The sequence below is a fragment of the Petromyzon marinus genome, chromosome 37, assembly GCF_048934315.1.
Source record: "Petromyzon marinus isolate PM22_M1 ecotype Great Lakes invasive population chromosome 37, UKy_Petmar_22M1.pri1.0, whole genome shotgun sequence".
Classification (NCBI taxonomy): Eukaryota; Metazoa; Chordata; class Hyperoartia; order Petromyzontiformes; family Petromyzontidae; genus Petromyzon; species Petromyzon marinus.
Window position 1 is genome coordinate 17,117,617 of NC_133703.1, and position 6,738 is coordinate 17,124,354.

At 58.7% G+C, this 6,738-nt stretch overlaps 1 long non-coding RNA gene across 1 annotated transcript; it reads right to left on the reverse strand.

Moving 5' to 3' along the window:
• Positions 1 to 846: 846 nt before the first annotated feature.
• LOC142930181 (uncharacterized) lies at positions 847 to 2,463 on the reverse strand. Its single transcript, XR_012946238.1, has 2 exons — positions 1,784 to 2,463; positions 847 to 1,511 (listed from the first exon to the last, which is right to left on the reverse strand). It is a non-coding gene; the product is annotated as an uncharacterized LOC142930181 (long non-coding RNA).
• Positions 2,464 to 6,738: the final 4,275 nt, after the last annotated feature.

Genomic DNA, 6,738 nt, shown 5'->3' on the forward strand with positions numbered 1-6,738 from the left:
GGTATGGGAAACTCTCCACTCAGAGTTGCACACACAGTTACACACATACACACAGTTACACACACACTCAGTTACACACACAGACAGTTACACGCAGAGTTACACACACAGTTACACACAGTTACACACAGAGTTACACACACACACACAGTTACACGCAGAGTTACACACACAGTTGCACACAGAGTTACACACACAACCAGCTACACACAGAGTCACACACATAGTTACCAATACAACCACAGTTACACACAGAGTTACACACACACAGTTACACACGGAGGTACACACAGTTACACACAGAGTTACACACACAGTTACACATACACACACAGAACCGGCCCAGGACCGGTTTCAACTAATCGCCGCTATCGTTGAGTGTTAGCGGGTATCGAACCGGGGTGGTGAGGTTCTCAGCGTTGCCCTACACGCTCCACACCGCAAACACACAGTCACGCACGGTCACACCACCAAAACAACAACATTAATTGGTGGTGGTGATTTCGCTACGTCGCTTGTGCCAGGCTAGGTGCACTTTGAGGCCATCTCGTGAAGTGTGCAAGGTTGCTGCTGCAGGAAGGCAGGAGGCCACGTGACAGCCCCCGGTGCCATGTGTTGACTGACTGAGATGGCTGGACGATGCACCACCATCACCTGCGCTCCCATTACTCTCGTCACGCTCCAGCATCGCTCGCAACAACAACAACCACCACCACGTCCACCACCACCACCAGGGGCAGAGCCGCCAACCCCCCTTGTCCCATCCCGTGGTTTGGGCTATGGGTGCGGGAGGGGTTGAGGGGGGATGGTGATGTGGTGTTGAGGGAGGGTGAGTGTTGGTCCGCCTTCCCAAAAGAGCTCAGCAAGTGTTTAATCGAAGCTTCACTTCTGAGCCTGGCAGCTCGAGATCCGATCACATTCTCCCCCTTTACAATAAAGATTTTTTTTTTAAAAAAAACCTCGCTCACATTCAAGGAAGACGCGCACCATAACCCGGACCCATTGTGCCGACGACAGGGCGGCTTGCTGCTGGTCCAGTCGTGTCACCGCGACCGGCGACAGAGCGTTGCCCCCCCCCCCGTCGCGCGCAAGGCGTGGGGTTTTCTCCGGGTGCTCCGGTCATCCCCCCCTCCCCCTCTCCACGCCCCTTCACTCGTCGAACAAACGCAACTGATAATCAATTGTCGGAAAACATCTCAAACTAAAACCCCGACGTAGTAGCGGGGCCCTCCTGAATAACCACTCCTCGGGCTCAGCGTCATTCTCGTGGGGGAACGGGGAGCGGGGAGCCGGGGCGGAGAGGAGGCGGCGGCGGTGGTGGTGGTGGGTGCTAAGGAAGGAGACGTCCCCGCACGCCTCCCCTGGCTGGCCCCGAGCTCCTGGAAGAGCTCAAGGTGGCGAAGTCTCCAAACCCGAAATCTTTGCCGAGGGCTTTCACCGGGGCCGGTTCGTGACTGGGTTCGCCTCTTGCGGGACCTCCCGGGGGTGCCCAGCCAAGCGCCGCCATCCTCCTGCTCGCGACATCGCCCACGGCACACCGACACGTGACCCTCAAGCACCACGAGGAGGGTGCCAGACTCACGCACAACAAAAGACAAAGCTCCCCCGTATAGCATTAACGGCCTGTTGGGGCGAGTGGCGGTTAGAGAGGCACCGTGTTCAAGCCGCCACTGTGGCACAACGAGGGCGTTGGACGGCGAGCACCACATGCCTGCCATCTTTGTCTCTCCATTAGGGTCCGGGTTTGACCCGCAATATAGCCCAGCCCCGGAACCGGCATCACCTGCACCGAAATCTTGCCAGCACGGCGCTGTCGGGGCCCGGCTGGGTCTGCGGCGAGGGGACAGGCGGCGTTGTCTCGTGGCGAGACTCGATGAGCCGCTTACTCGAAGGTTCATGAGTGGCACCAATCTCCGTGCAAGATTCCTCCCGGCGTTCCTCTCGGCTTCTGCAGGCCATTCAACTCGCTTCGGATCCTCCGTCCCGTTTCTGTCCCTCCACGTAAGAAGCTAAACACATTTTTTTCCCCTTTTTTTTTACACATCTCATCAGCCACGCGGCCTTCTGGGAGCCGCGCGATTTCAGCAGCGTTGATTCGACACGGGCACAGACTCTGGAGCGGTTGCGAGTTGCAGTGTCTCATCAGCAGTGCCCGGCACGCTTCAACCAAAACGTGAGTAGGATCAGAAGGCAGGCGAGCGAGGAACGCATCACGGAGGGCGGCAGCAGAGCAGACAGAGAGACGCGGAGAGAGGAACTGAGAGGGAAGAGAGGGGGGGGGGCAGGGAGGGAGGGAGGGGAGGCTGGGGAGGGAGAGAGGGAGGGAGACGCTCGCTACCATCGCGACCTCTCCCGCGTGAGGAGCGCGTGCCCTCACCATCTGCTCTCCCTCCCCATCTCCCAGCAGCAACACAATCCATACTTAACCCAACATTCCCACTGCGCACTCCCCTCCCGCCGTCACGTCCTCCTCCTCGCTGCCCCTCCCCCCAGCGCCCTGCTCCCACCCCGCCTCCCCCCCCCCCTCTTGTGCCGCACACGAGGACGCAGCGGCGAGCGCGTTTGTCGGGGTCATTGTTTGAGTGGGGATTTGGATTTGTATTCTGTTCGGGGTACCGTGACCCGCGCGAAAGAGGGTGAGGTGTTGGGCCGAGGGTAGGAGGGGAATTGGAGGGTGGGGGTGGGGGGAGATTGAGCCGTGGGTAACAATTCACGCGATTCTCATCATACGCGTCTCATCAGCCACGCGGGTCTTTCCTTCCAGGCCGGTCTCGGCATTCAGGGTCTCATCAGCAGAGCCCGAGCCGGTGCTGCTGAACTGCCAGCTGTTTATTGTGGGCGACGACCCTTGTAAGGGTGACAGAAACTTTTCCTCGTACGCTCCCGACCTTTCAGGGCTCCTCACCGACCCGGGGAATATCTGCCGAGTCAGTGTCTATGATCCACAGCACCGCCTGCCAGCCCAGGACACGTGCAAGGTGGCTCAAAACTGGCATTTAATTTAACGGCAATGAGATGTGTTTTTATTTGTTGATTTTTATCTCCTGTGTCTTCTTGTTTTATCGTCGCTGTATTTCCCCGTTCGGCGTTAAACACTTTGCGAGGCATATGCGGTGAGCGGAGTCGTATAAAATGAGCATTCGGGCAGCCTGGGAACAGCCGCCACCCTCCCTCCCTCCCTCCGCCGGGGAGGGAGGGAGGGGCAGGCAGCCCCTGCCCGGTGCTCCACCTGGTCTCGGGATCTGGCACATCAGCCAGCCACTCACTCGCTTGCTCACCCACGCACTCAACCGCACACTCACACACCCACCCAGTCACTCACTGACCCACGCGCTCACCCACTCACCCGCACACTTACACACCCACCCAGTCACACACACACCCACCCAGTCACTCACTCACCCACGCGCTCACCCACTCACCCGCACACTCAACCGCACACTCACTCACTCAAGCTCTGGATCGTTCTTCGCACACCTTCGGCAGACAGAACATCAGCCAGCCACTCACAGGGGGTGGTTGCGACACTGCTATCCCAGCAAGGGGTTTGGTGAGGGTTAGTGGTAGGGTTTTGGGTAGTGGTTACAGGTATGGTCGGGGGTGTAGGGTTGGGGTAGGGGTCAGGGAGTCTGGTTGGGGCTGTAGGGTTGGGGTAGGGGTCAGGGGGTCTGGTTGGGGCTGTAGGGTTGGGGTAGGGGTCAGGGGGTCTGCTGTAGGGTTGGGGTTGAGGTCAGGGGGTCTGGTTGGGGCTGTAGGGTTGGGGTTGAGGTGGGGTAGGGCGGCTAAGTCGACATTGACGCGAGTACGGCTAGTGCAGTCGATACGCGCCTCGCGGCGACGCGCGATTAAAAAATCCACCTGTAAAGCACGGGGCGGATCGTGTAAATCACGGAGTGGAGTCTGCGAAACACGGAGCGGATTCCGACAAAGTGGAAGGGGGGAGGGGATAGGAGGGGGGGGCGCGTGAAGGGGCAGCGGGAGGGGGGGCACTGTCAGGAGTCCCCTTGGGCCAACCCCTACCCCCATCCCAGCTCCACGCATCTCTGCCCCCCCCCCGCCGACTCCCCGATCCGTCGCCCTTTCTTTACACCGGCGAGAAGGGGTTTAAAGGGGTAAGAGAAGAGGGAGAGCTCACACTCTCCCACTCACGCACACTCTCACACTTACACTCCTCCACTCTCACACTCTCACACACTCGCACACTCTCACACTCTCACACTCGCACACTCTCTCACACTCTCACCCTCCCACACTCTCACACTCTCCCACTCTCCCACTCCCCCACTCTCCCACACTCTCACACTTCTCCCACTCTCCCACACTCTCAAACTCCTCCACTCTCCCACACTCTCACACTCTCCCATTCTCCCACTCTCCCACTCTCCCACACTCTCACACTCTCCCACTCTCCCACACTCTCCCACACTCACACTCCCCCACTCTCACACTCTCACACTCTATCACTCTCCCACTACCCCACACTCACACTCCCACCTCTCTCTCCCACTCCCCCACTCTCTCCCACTCCCCCACTCTCCCACACACACACTCTCACACTCTCACACTCTCCCACACACACTCTCTCCCACTCTCCTACACACACACTCTCCCACACACACACTCTCCCACTCTCCCACTCTCCCACACACACACTCTCCCACTCTCCCATCTCCCACACACACACACTCTCCCACTCTCCCACTCTCCCACACACACACTCTCACACTCCCACACCCCCACACTCCCCCACTCCCCCACTCTCCCACTCTCCCACACACACACTCTCACACTCTCACACTCTTCCACTCTCCACTCCCCCACACTCACACTCCCCACTCTCTCCCACTCCCCCACTCTCACACACTCACACTCTCCCACTCTCCCACTCCCCCACTCTCACACTCCCCCATCCTCCCACACTCTCACTCTCACACTCTCCCACACTCACACTCTCACACTCTCACACACTCACACTCTCACACTCCTCCCACACTCTCACTCTCACACTCTCACACTCTCCCACACTCACACTCTCCCACTCTCTCACTCTCCCACTCTCCCACTCTCACACTCTCACACTCCCCACTCTCCCACTCTCACACTCTCACACTCTCACACTCTTCCACTCTCCCACTCCCCCACACTCACACTCCCCCACTCTCTTCCACTCCCCCACTCTCACACTCTCCCACTCTCCCACTCCCCCACTCTCACACTCCCCATCCTCCCACACTCTCACTCTCACACTCTCCCACACTCACACTCTCACACTCTCACACTCTCACACACTCACACTCTCACACTCTCCCACACTCTCACTCTCACACTCTCACACTCTCCCACACTCACACTCTCTCCCACTCTCACACTCCCCCACTCTCCCACTCTCACACTCTCCCACTCTCCCCTCTCCCACTCTCACACTCTCACACTCTCTCACACTCTCACACTCTCACACTCTCACACTCCCCCACACTCAAACTCCCCCACTCCCCCACTCTCCCACACTCACACTCTCCCACTCTCACACTCTCACACTCCCCCACTCTCCCACTCTCACACTCTCACACTCTCACACTCTCACACTCCCACACTCTCACACTCCCACACTCTCACACTCCCACACTCTCACACTCTCACACTCTCACACTCTCCCACTCTCCCTCTCTCACACTCTCACACTCCCCCACTCCCCCACTCTCCCACACTCACACTCCCACACTCTCTCTCACACTCCCACACTCTCACACTCTCACCCTCCCACACTCTCACACTCTCCCACTCTCCCACTCCCCCACTCTCCCACACTCTCACACTCTCCCACTCTCCCACTCTCCCACACTCTCAAACTCCCCCACTCTCCCACACTCTCACTCTCCCATTCTTCCACTCTCCCACTCTACCACACTCTCACACTCTCCCACTCTCCCACACTCTCCCACACTCACACTCCCCCACTCTCACACTCTATCACTCTCCCACTCCCCCACACTCACACTCCCCCACTCTCTCCCACTCCCCCACTCTCCCACTCTCTCACACTCTCTCCCACTCCCCCACTCTCCCACACACACACTCTCACACTCTCACACTCTCCCACACACACACTCTCCCACACACACACTCTGCCACTCTCCCACTCTCCCCACACACACACTCTCCCACACACACACTCTGCCACTCTCCCACTCTCCCACACACACACTCTCCCACTCTCCCACTCTCCCACACACACACTCTCACACTCCCACACTCCCACACTCCCCCACTCCCCCACTCTCCCACTCTCCCACACACACACTCTCACACTCTCACACTCTTCCACTCTCCCACTCCCCCACACTCACACTCCCCCACTCTCTCCCACTCCCCCACTCTCACACACTCACACTCTCCCACTCTCCCACTCCCCCACTCTCACACTCCCCCATCCTCCCACACTCTCACTCTTACACTCTCCCACACTCACACTCTCACACTCTCACACTCTCACACACTCACACTCTCACACTCTCCCACACTCTCACTCTCACACACTCACACTCTCCCACACTCACACTCTCCCACTCTCCCACTCTCCCACTCTCCCACTCTCACACTATCCCACTCTCACACTCTCACACTCTCACACTCCCCCACTCTCCCACTCTCCCACTCTCACACTCTCCCACTCTCCCACTCTCCCACTCTCACACTCTCACACTCTCACACTCTCACACTCTCACACTCTCACACTCC